At 41.6% G+C, this 12,830-nt stretch overlaps 1 pseudogene; it reads right to left on the bottom strand.

The window, feature by feature from the left end:
- Positions 1–11,570: 11,570 nt before the first annotated feature.
- LOC149205211 (uncharacterized) lies at positions 11,571–12,229 on the bottom strand (annotated as a pseudogene).
- Between the last annotated feature and the right edge of the window lie 601 nt (positions 12,230–12,830).

The following is a 12,830-nucleotide window of genomic DNA, read 5'->3' as shown; positions in this document are numbered from 1 at the left end:
ATGGCATATCTTTGAATCCAAAGAAATCATTGTTTGGTCTGGAGGAAGGTAAACTCCTAGGGCATATAATCTCAAGAGATGGCATTAGGATTTATCCGGACAGACTTCAAGCTATCCTTCAGGTTCCCCATCCAAGAAACATCAAAGAACTACAAGGTTTTTTAGGAAAGATCAACTTCTCGAGAAGGTTCATCCCGAATCTGGCTGAACTCATAAGACTGTTAAATAATATGTTGAAGAAAGATTCCAAGGTCAAATGGACCATGGAAGCTAGACAAGCCTTTGAGGATATTAAAAGAACATTGACAAACACACCAGTCCTGACAAGCCCTAGGTTTGATAGATATTTCATCATTTTTTCTTTTGCATCTGAGCATACAATTGCTGTTGTTCTATTACAAAAAGATGACCAAGGATGTGAAAAACCCATTGCATTTTTCAGTAGGGCCCTTAGAGATGCTCCCTTGAAATATCAGATCATGGAAAAGCAAGCCTACGCATTGGTAAAATCCATTAAGGACTTTAGAATCTATATCATGTACTCTCATATAATTGCCTATGTCCCTAATGCAGTGGTCAAGGACATTCTAACCCAAGAAGGAATTCAAGGTAAAAGGGGCAAATGGATTGCCAATATCTTAGAATATGACATCGAAATCAAGCCTACCAAACTGATAAATGGACAAGGTCTAGCCAAGCTGATGGTTGAAACCAATTTCCAAGCCCTTGACATTAACGAACTGGACAACGAACAGGAGATGGCGACTCCACAGATCAACCAAGCCTTTTTACAATCTCCCTGGTATGCTGATATATGCTTTGTATTGTTAAACCTGCAAGCTCCTCCAGGGTTGTCCAGAACCAAGAAAAGGTACTTGAAAATGAAAGCATCAAAATTTTGTATCATAGACAATGTTTTGTTTTGGAGAAATCACGAAGGAATCTTACTTAATTGCCTAACATTGGATGAAACTGACAATGTCCTCAAAGAATTTCATGCAGGTGACTGTGGAGGACACTTATACTGGAAGTCCACAGCTGATAAAATCCTAAGGGTTGGATTTTATTGGCCTTGCTTGTTTACTGATGTGAGAAAATTTGTGATGTCTTGCCACAAATGCCAAATTTTTGAAGGCAAGAGAAAGCTGCTGCCTTTACCACTTAAGCCAGTTTCAACTGAGAGACCATTCCAGCAATGGGGTTTAGACTTCATTGGTGAAATTCACCCTCCATCCTCTAGCCAGCATAGGTGGATTCTGACTGCTACAGACTATTTTACCAAATGGATAGAAGCCATCCCTTGTAGGCAAGCCAATGACTCCATTATTATACAGTTTCTAGAAACCAACATCTTGTCTAGGTTTGGCTGTCCAGACAAAATTATTACAGACAATGCAGCCTCCTTCAAGTCCAAGAAAATGATCAACTTCTGCCATAAATATCACATGACCTTGGGCCATTCCACTACCTATTATCCTCAAGGTAACGGCCTAGCTGAGTCTTCCAATAAAAGCCTCATCAACATCATCAAGAAGGTCTTGGAAGAGAACAAAAAGAATTGGCATAAGAAGTTGGTGAATGCAGTGTGGGCAGACAGGTTGACCACCAAGAGATCCATTGGCACAAGTCCATATGAACTAGTTTATGGAATGGAAGCAAGATTTCCTTCATCTTTGGGGATCCCTGTAATCAAGTTGCTGCAAGAAATACAAGATGAACCCAATGACATTCAAAGAAGGATCAATCAGACAATTCACTTACAGCAAACAAGAGAGGAAGTCTACCAAAGAACCCAAGTACTGCAAGAAAAGCTCAAAAGAATATTTGACAAAAGAACCAAAGCTGAAGACTTCTTTATAGGAAACAAAGTGTTGAGATGGGACTCCAGGAGGGAGGACAAAGGAAAACTTGGTAAATTTGATTTCTTATGGAAGGGACCTTATATCATTTATGATGTACAAGGTAATAACACCTATTTTCTAAAGAGTTTGGATGGCTTAGATACTGAGGAAGGCCCAGTCAATGGGAGAATGCTCAAGCATTATTTTGACCCCCTTGGATGAAACACTGTATAGTCATATGTTGTACATAAATATTTCTATTTTCAGTATTTTCATTTACAGCAGATAAATAAAGCACCAAGTGGAGCAGATTTTGAGAAAGATCAGGGTACTGCACCATTTTTTGATATATGTTTTGGTCCTATCATTGGAAAGCAAGAGAAAACACTTGGGAGCTATCAAGGTGATGAGGAAAAATAAGAGAAACAGGTAAAAAACACAGCTGTAATTTCACAACAAATCAGCTCAGTAGGTACTTCATACAAGTATCTAGGGGTCAGAGCAATGGTCTCCAACAAAAGAAACATTCAGACTGCAGCAAGAATGGAGAAATAAGGCAATCTGACCTGCTGTTCTTGGCTTTTCATCTGGAAAAGCCATCCCCAAGTGGAGCCACTGTTAGCCTCCTATACCAATAGGTTTTCACTTTTCATGATTGACAGTGGAAGTGCCAAAAATGCTCATCTTCCGTGGTACTAAGGTTCCATTTTTTTGAAAGAAACAGACAGTTAAAAAATGTAAAGATGGTATGCCTTAAAAGAATAATCAAAAGGCAAGAAAATGAACTGGTCAAAAGAAAAAATAAATGAAATGAACCCCAAATAAAGACCATGAAAGTGGCTAAATCAAATTGCCACTGCTATTTTTGAGGCATGGTCCAACAGTTCAAGCTGGGCCATACCATGTTTTAAATTGCCTGTTCTAGACTAGAGAGAAAGTACCTGCTCAAACAGTTTAATCTTGGCAGATGACTAGTTGGATAGAGAAAGGAAGGAGCCCAACTGCTTAATCTAGTCCCTTGGAAGACATAAGGGTAGACTTAGATAGGAGGGCAGCAAAAAGAAAAGAGGATTATCAGGGTTTGCAAGGCTAAGTGCACCCATCCAAAAGAAGAAAAAATGTTAGGCATGTTAAGCAGGGTAGGCAGGTGGAGGTTGCAGAAAACAAGATCTAAACACATGATATATGAAAAATCATATCTGATCTCACCAATAAGAGAAGGCCAAGAGCAATGACCTATATGGCAAACTACCTAACCATCTCTAACTTCCCTCATTCCCTTCAAAAGTTTCTTTACTAACATCCCCTTGAGGACTGTAGGATCTGCCTAAACAGCCCTCCTTACATTTCTCATTTGTGAAATTCATGTCAAGTTCAGACCTTCTTCTCCGAAAAGAAGCCACATTTCTTGTGTAAAATCATTCCTCACTCTCATCTGCTTCTAAATCTATGTTTACTCACTAAACTTAGTTCTCTATTCCTCACTTTCAATCTTTCACATCCCCAATTCACACTGACTTCTAACCCTATTATCTAACTCCCTAAGTGCTTCCCCTCCCCCTACTATTATAGCATTTTATGCAAAAAACCCAAACAAATATGTAAATATTCCCCCCCTTAGCATTATAGCTAAGTAGCATTGTCATGGGAGTCTCTAGTCCATCTGGGACTATAGTCCACCCTTACCTTGGAATTAATCTAACCCCTGGTTAAGATTAATAACCTATTACTGAACCCTTACCCACCATTCACTCAAAAAACCTTTGAAAATTCACCCCCGCGGTCAAAACTCAATGTTTAATTAAGCCCCGTCGCATTAACCCTTATCCATTTTCAAACCCATAAAACCCACCATAGCCAAAGTTTTTAACCCGCACCATTTAATATTAATTAAATATTGGGCGGGTCCCACCGCAAACTTACACGCCGTATCGGAGTGCCCACCAGTCGTTGATCTCCCGCCGCACCTGATCCAACGGTGGGCGGGTAATCTGAGCCGTGGATGTGCCATTGTTTAGTGTCCGGGGAGCGGGCGGTTTTGCTCCCGTACGTAGGACACGCATCATCCGTTGGGGTTGTTCGGAGCCCTCCCCCCAATACCACCTTCCCCCCAAAGGCGATGTGGTGAAACCGGAAACCGCCTCCCCCAATCCGCCACCCCCGTTACGTCATCCCCTCTTCACGGTGACATCACTCGAGAGTGTCCCGCCATTGCGCCACGTCACCCTCCACGCTATCTTGCCACCTCTACATGCCTCCACCGTGTCCCGCCACGCTATCATCCCAATCAGCGTCCACGTCAGAATCCATACTCAGGGCCCACTGATGACGTCATGCTGACGTCATCGCGGGAAAGCGCCAAAAATCCATATGCGCTAAATTTATCGTTAAAAACGCAAAAATGGACCGTTTTTGGTCATTTTCATTGCAAAGTTGAGAGCGATGTTCGGCTCGTTTATGCCAAAATTGCCTCCATATTTTGAATTCAAACAATTTGGACGCCGCGACCTGCAAAATTCAACTACATTCTTCGCCCGTGGATCAACCCGACAGCTCTCGGTGCTAATTATCCAGGTATTTTGCCAAAACCATCCATTTGCCGTGTTCTTCCCATTCTCTGCAAGATTTCCACTAATATTACCTAAAAGAACTCCTAAATTAAGAATTTTCACCTTTTATTGATTAGCCTAGAAGATTCTAAGGCACCCTCTGTTCAAAATTCACTATTACACAGTCGTTCTCGGGCTTAAGTTTTGATTTACCCCCCCCAACTGCCCGGCATTGTTCCCTTTTGCTGAGCATATAATTCAAAAAGGACTTCATTACACCAGGTTGTAATCCTGCTTCCCTCTGCAATTTGCCCACACTGTCCATAATTCCTATGAATTCAACAGCTCCATCTGCATTTAGTTTGCCACCTTACTTCTAAAAGGCTTACAAGCTATCATATTCAAGCTGTTACACCAAGAAGCTGCACTCTATAGTCAAGCACCTGAAAGCTTTCCAATGGCTATACCATCAGATCTCAATGTTGCTCCTATGAATCCACCAAACAAGGAGCTTGAGGCCATGCCTCTTGCTGACAGAGATTACCTCATCCAAGACCTTGTGGCTGACAGGAACCATTTACAGACCTTTCGCTAATTGAGAGACAGCTATTTGAGCAACAATGACACATATGGGATACGGGAGTCCAATCTGCCTTACTATTTCCTTCCATCTGTTAATATTTTTCCCGAAATCATCCGCTTATGTGCTGAGAATTATGATCCAACTCAAAGAACTGTCAAGTCTCCATCTGGGAGCATACTCTTCCACATTAATCCTGACTCCATCAACCAAATGCTCAATTTCAAGAAAACTCAACTGCTATTTCCCTTCTCCATGAACTATTTACTGGATGCAGGCACCAAACTTTCCACTGCTGACATTGAGAAGGTCACCAATATATTCATAAGAGCTGACCGCCAGCCTACAGGGCCACCTCCTTTTTTGTATGTTCATTTCACTGATGAAGGCAAACTCCTGGTTGACATGATCTCCTATGTGTTGGGCTACAAACCAATGAGCACATTGATGAGACAGTGCTGGTATTACTAGCTTCTTACAGTCCAGGCCAGCCTCCTGCTTACAAATATAACTTTGCCAAGTTTATAGCCAAAAAAATACATGACCAGCTCTTGAAAGTGGATAGGGAGGGTGTATTCAAATATTCATCATATATCTAGCACTTGTTCATGTATTATCAGTCCGAGGCTTTTCAATGCCCTATCAAGAAGCTGGATTCTAGGGGAGAGAGGAGATCTGTTATCTTCTGGTCATCAGTTTTCCACCAAGTCCAAGATTCACCATATTATTACTGTGAATTTATTGACCAATTTGTCTACCCGGTCTCTTGCTTATTGATGAGATCCCCTCCTCCCAGACTGTCATTTGAAATCCAGAAAACTCTGCAGCTGTCCAAGAACTATAAAACAGGTGATTGGTACCTATACCAAAATCATACAGTCATCAGAATCTATGGCTGTGAGCTCTGTCTATATAGGCTCCCAAGATATGTACCAATGAGAATGTTTACCTTGGAATACTATAGGCAGCTTATTAACTCTGATCTCACCCACTTTCATAGTGCCAAGAAGAAAGCCCATCTCAAGTTCAAAGACCATATGGGCCCCTTTATCATGAATAAGAAAGAGGGTTGGCAAGAAGCTGATCAAATTCTCAGAGATAAGTACAAATCAAAGAGAAGCTTCTGGTGGGTCCCTTATGACCCTGAAGGCTTCATCAGTGCTAGAAGAGTCAAATACAGGCTGCTAGGGTATGAGCACTGTAGAATTCCACACATTGAGCAGTATGCCAACCAACAAGAATGGTTGCAAGGCACATTAGTTGAGGAACTGAGTCAAGAAGAAATAATGGAAAGAAATGTCAAGGATTTAGAAAAAACTCTTGACTTAGATTCTATGCAGCAGGTAACTTTCAAGCAGCCGCATCCAATTGGATAAGGTACCTCCACTGCTGCAACTACACCAGTCACCCAGGCGCCATCTACATCAACATCAGGTACAGAAAAAGGCAAGGGAATAATGGGTGCAGAAAAAGAAGTAGTGACGGAAAAGCCTGCCTGCTCAATTGGGCAGCAGCAAGAGCAAACTCCTCCACCACAAACTGAGCCACCAATAGTGCCTGCCTTTCAGACCCCTGCACATGAGGAAAGGGGCAAGAAACGGGACCGAGAAGAGTCCACACCTGCTAGTGGATCCTTTCAGCAACCCGAAGCCAAAAGACAAAGGGTTGATTCCCCCGTCATAGAAGAAATCAGCGAGGAAATCCCTGAGAGCCCAAGGAAAGAAAGAGAAGGCAGCCAGGAGATAGCCACAAGCTCTTTTCAACAAGAGCAATGAGTACAGCTTAGCATGGAGGTGTCCTCCTCCACTCAGCAGAGCAAGAAGCCATCCAGCACCAAGGCTTCCTTCAAAGAGATTAAGGCACAAAATGAGCTGTTAAGAGTGGAGGTATACAAACAATTCCTCAAGGCAACACCAACTAAACAAGAGAGGCTGATGTCAGTATATGATATCCAAGAGGAAAAGATAATCCTTAGCCATTTTAAACCCAAGGTACTGCAGCCTCACTCAGCTGCAGATTTTGTCAAGACAAAGCTAGAAGTCATGGCAAAAGACATTCACCCCATGGATCAGATAGAGCTGTATAAACAAACGGGGGAAATGGTCTATGCCACACTAGTAGACAGGGCCACAATGGCCCATGAATTGAAAGAATCTCTAAAGAACACCAACACCCAGCTAGACTTGGAGAGAATGTCCTCCACGACCAAGGACAATACGATTAAAACACTGGAGGGCATCATTGTGGACTTAGGACATGATCCTAAGGATCCTAAGGGTGTGAGGGCCCTTATGAAAAAGAAAGAGGATGATATTGCTGTATTGAAGAAAAGACTGAAATTACTTCCTACTTAGCACCTTCAAATAGCAGAATTGCAAAAAGAAAAGGAATCTGAAGATCAACTGGACCTAATAATGTAGCTGAATCAAAGAGTGATCGATCTGGAGAAGGAGCTAGAAAGGGCACTCCTAGACAAACAGGGAGAATCAACCTCCCAACCTTCTCAAACTGCCCCAACCACTGCCACAACTACAGAGGCAGCAGCGACCCCTGCAATGACTACAACAACAACAGATGCGGCAGAAGCAACAACAATAGCTCCTAAGTCCAGCTTAAACATGGAGGAATTGACAAAAGTTATTAAAGATTTGGAGCTTCAGGCGACAGAGATCAAACAAGCCAAGGAGAAATTGGCAGAGTTGGAAGCTAAGTATGACAAATCCAAGATGATAGTAGCAGAGCAGAGCAGAGAGATTAAGGCCCTCAAAGACAAAATAAAGGCCTCAGAAAAAGAACTGAAACTAGAAAATGCTCTGGCAGAAATAAAAAGGATTTTGTGGGCCCGGATTGACCACTCCCTTACCAGACAATGGAAGTCAATCAAAACAGTTCATGAATAGATGGAATTAATAGGCCAAGCACAAATTGAGAGCCAGAAAGCTAGAACAACACTAGGGAATAGGCCTAAGCAGGCAAACAGGATGATACATTTCCTTAACAATCAGACCAAGGAAGAGCTGGCAGCCCTGAACATCATCAACAGAACAGATGTTGTCCTCACAGCTAAAAAGGTGCTGACCCTCAGGAATTTCATACAAACTGTAGAGAGAAAATGTCATGAAATACAGGCTGAGGTGGATGAATACAAGCTTAAAATGGGAGCACTGCAAGACAAGGGATTTCCCAGCCTATTGACCAGCACGGGAAGACTGCTCCCCGTGAGCAATATGCTACGAGGATGACAAATTTTATTGAAAATCAAATCACAGCATCCGCCAGTACTTCTGCAGAAACAGGACCTCCATCAGGGCAGAGCCTCTATGATAAGCTTGAAAATCTATTCTATATTGAGCATGAAATTAATCACTTATTTGAGGTCCCTCCAAATTTTTACAGGTATACAGAGGCAGATGAAACCTTGATAAAGATACGAAGACACCAATTGCCCAAGGAAGATTGGTGGCAGGCAATGCTGCAAATTTTGCCTCAGTAATCTTGGTTTGGTCTGTCCTAGTCAGCTTCAGCTCAACCAAAGTAAAAAACAGAATCAGGACAACATGCAAGGCAGCCAAAAAAGGGTGACTAAGCATAAATACCACGACAGCAAGCCAAGACAAAGGAAATGTGCAGATTTTTGGCAATACGGCTCCAGCCGACTCAATGGGCCACAAAGTCAAAATTCTCTGACAACTTTGGATAGCTAATACACTAAGCAGTTATTACAGCATTTATTCTCTCAGCTGCAATTCTCCAGGATTTGGCACAATATTAATGTGCCATTAATTCATTGGCAAGATATTTTGTATCTAAATTTTGTATATATACCTCCCCTTGCAACGTATTTGGGGTTGGTGATTTTCTCTCTGAGACAATATGTTGTATATTTTCAGATGATCTAATACAAAAGGCTGGAAAAGCTCGTTATCTCCTGAATTCTTGATGTCTCAATGATGCTCTGCGTGCTGTTACAGAATTCCTGTGCTATCTAATGGAACAATAAGTTTTCCTAAACTATGTTTTGTCTTCTTGTGTTTATTTAAATCATATGCATGTTTCACTAGTCTAAACGATAGAGAAAAAGAATAGTACAGGAAATGTTTGATTACACCCTGTGCCCAATCTCTGTTGTTAGAAATGTTTTCTTCAGAATTAATCATGAACATGAATTCTTAATTGCTCATGTTTGTATTGGTTCTATAAATATGAATGTTATTCAGGAATTCTTCAATGCTCCTAAGTAATGTTGCCACTGTTCCCCATATCAGCTTACTGAAAGATCCTTAGTTGCCTTTCACGCCCTGATTCTGTTATCACAAAATCAGGTACTGAAGGCTGCCAATCAGCAAGACTCTGTGTAACTGTTTCAAACCAAGCTTTTAACTAAGGCTTAGCCTCCTTAGTCTGAGAGGGCTCTCTCATAGGTTATTGACATTGAACAAGATGGCTAACTCTTACAAGACACATGAAAAATATATTGGCTGGACAGAATTGCTTCCCATTGGGCTTATGGAGTCACTAATATCTCAGTAAACAATAACACAATCCTTTCATAGAAATCAGGGCACTTTACATCTAATGTTCAAACAAAACTTACATGAAACACAGTTTGCCTAGGCATATAGGAAGTCAGAGCATGATTCATGAGTTCTGAGTGATTATGCATAAACCAAACTGTAAAAGAACATTAAAGAGAATAAACCATCATACATTTGAACAATAAGATCTATTGTGAATCCTGAGAAGAAACAACAGTCATTTGCATTACTGAAATCTGCTATACATAAACCAAAACAGTCTTCTCCAAAAACATCCAACCCCTATTACCTCACTCTCTTAGCTATTTATAGAGTGCTTATTCTATCTCATTCGAGCTTCCACCTCCAGCATGAGGAGCTCGATGATTTCCATTAATTACTCCTATCCGCTATTGAACTAACCTATTAATACAGTCAGCACTAACTGAAGTTCTAAAAGGTTCTAATTTAGTTATAACTTTAATTCTATCTTCTTCGTAGAAGATTCCTCCTTGCAGCTTTGACACATGGCTTTCTCTTTGTTCAGCTGAGATGGCATGAGCTGGCATAAGATGTACAATTAATGTCCCATGCTGGCTTTGAATACCGAAGGATTTGATCTGCTCTGTATTGGCTGAAAATATCCCTAAATTTTCGGTTCTGGTCCCCCATCACCGAGTATGCAGCAGTGGATACTTTAATTCTTTAATAACCCAAGAGAATAGGGTAACACCATGCTCCTAATATGCTGGAGGCTTCCTTGGTAGACAGGTGTGCTAACCAAAACTTTTCGTATGCAGCTCTTCTCCAAACCCTAATCACCGAGAATATAGTGGCTTTATAACCAAAAATCTTAAACTTAGGTTAAAAGATTTCACCTTTTGTTAAAGGTACACCTGGCATATGTTGAATGGCTGTGGCAGCTTCCTTTGATCCCTTTCAAGTCACTGAGGTGTTCCCTTTACAAACTTCTGATTCTTCCTTCAAACTGTTTGCCTACGTTTTTTAAAATCAACACCTACAGCAGTTTCGCAATTTCGTAGCGCGCTACGAAACTGCGAAACTGTTTTAAACAATTTCAATTTCCCCTGAGATTTTAACTGCTCTGCCACCTTGCTCACAAATAACTTATCAATGCTCATAACATTCATGCTTGAAATTCTTGCAAATCCTGGAGCGGATGACATTACCGTTAAATGAAATTCATCAGCAGAAAAATCTCTAAACAAATGCATTTCATTCATTGTGCGGACGAGAGAGCTTTCCTAGGAGAAACCTTTTGTCAAATACTACCAGCTATTCAACATTTGATTCTGTGCATTGCCTGCAGATTGGAGGGCAGTAGTCGGTCAACTAAAGTTACACTCGAAACCCTTTAACTTGCTACTTTTAGCAACTGCATTAAGTTCATTCACAATGTATTCTTTTGCCTTGGGATTTTGGCACAATGCAGTAAAATCTCCAGTTTAATACCAAGCTGTCCCCTCTCAAAATCTATCTCTTCTTTTACCTTAAACTCTCCTGTGCTCATCTGATCTAAATGAGGTGAAAGCTCTGGCTCATGCAGAGACACTTCCCTGCTTGTGACTTACTGATCATCATCTCCATATTGTGATACTACTGTTTTGCATTCCTGGCTGATATACCCGATACACCAATAGCATTGTTGATTGTGTTATAATGCCCGATGGACCAACCAGCAAAGAAGTTCCAGAATCTACAATAGTAGCACAATCTCCAGCACAGAAACCTGTTGATTGATCATCAAGGAGGAAGTCTCCCATATCAAACTGCCAGTAACCCTTTCGAGTAACAGATATATACTGATGTTCACCCTTCAAGTGTTCCGGATCAACATCGCCAAATACTATTTCTCCTCCAGATAATGATCTCACATTTGAGTTCATTTTGTCACATAATATACTCTCAGGCAGTAGAGGATGGCCATGAACAGTGTGGCGACCCATCTAGGCACGGGATAGGGTGTGGATTTGTCCAAGAGGTACTGAAAACTGCGCGATACATCGTTCTTCTACTGCATCGCCGGAGATGGCTTGTATAGAGAGGGAAAGAAACATGAGAGCCATTACATTCCATAACCAAACACTGCTCGGATCTTATGGAAAATAAGTTCTTTCCAACCTCTCTCGGTGTTTGATTAATGCCAGTGATGGCCCCGTCGAAGAGCGAGAATGATCCGCCCACCTCCCTGCTTATCTTGGCATTGCTCTGCGAGAATCCTTTCCACCGGTTATCATCCATGAGAATATCATAAATAACACTGGCTCTGCAATTGAATCTCTCTATTAATAATCGTTTAAATTCCTCTCTAACAGCAGGCTTTAATGAGGAATTCTTATCGACTGTCTGAGCAGCTTTGGTTGATTTGGGCGGCGTCTTGTTCTGGAGCTCCTCTTTAGCGGGTCCACCGGAAGCCATGAGATCGTCATACTGCCTGACCTTTTTCAATATGAAAGGTTTCCCTTTGGACAGAAAAGCTTCTCGGAGTCGCACACCGACGGGACTGTTGTCTGTCACGGTGATGTTGATGTCGGGATTTTCACCCGCCCCGGCATTCTCGTTGGCAATGTAAGGCAATTCCACTCGGCCACTTACCTTGGCAAGGGTAACCCCCTGGGCATCCTTGGCCTCGCCCTCCCAGAGGACCTTAACACTAATCTCATAGCCCGGAATGATTTTCCCTTTCCGGATATTAACATATGCCTCTCCGTCCACCTTCTCCATTCACAAAGATGTTGAATGCCCTCATTACTGCCAGCTTGGGAAAATTCAAACTTGGCTTCAGGCGCACTTCCAATGGGTGCAAGAGTAACTTTTGATTTCTCATTATCTTTGGCAAAAAGATCCATCTTCCAACCATAGGATATTCTTTTTCCAGTTGCTCTGTTTCAGTCCGAATGTGAGGTAAGGTGTTGATCCGAACACACAGTTGTGACAGCATCAAAGGCTCAGAACTATTCATTGACACTATCTGAGATTTCCTTTTCCTTCCAAAACTTTGACCCTGTTGAGCATCTAGTAAGTGCTAGCAAAAGAGGAACATAACTTTCCTTGGATCCACATCCAGATTTAGTTTGGGAAATATAGCGCTGTGGAGCTCTGTCAAATCCAGCCACAAGATCTGGGAATAGATCTGAATAAAATGATTTAATACACCATTGACATTTTTTCTTTCGTAGGCATCCAATACTTTCTATGTTCTATCGCAACAATGGAATAAGTAGTCAAAACAAAATCATATTGGAAAAAACTCGGCCACATCTTTACATCTATTTGCGCCATGATGAATCAACTTTAGTGCTTCCTTCAGCAGTGAACCGAGCAA

Source organism: Pinus tabuliformis, chromosome 1_2 (assembly GCF_031772625.1).
Source record: "Pinus tabuliformis cultivar Carrire ecotype Pingquan chromosome 1_2, CPIR1, whole genome shotgun sequence".
In the NCBI taxonomy this organism is placed as follows: domain Eukaryota; kingdom Viridiplantae; phylum Streptophyta; class Pinopsida; order Pinales; family Pinaceae; genus Pinus; species Pinus tabuliformis.
The sequence above is the reverse complement of the archived record's forward strand: the minus strand, read 5'-3'. Positions and strand labels throughout refer to the sequence as shown.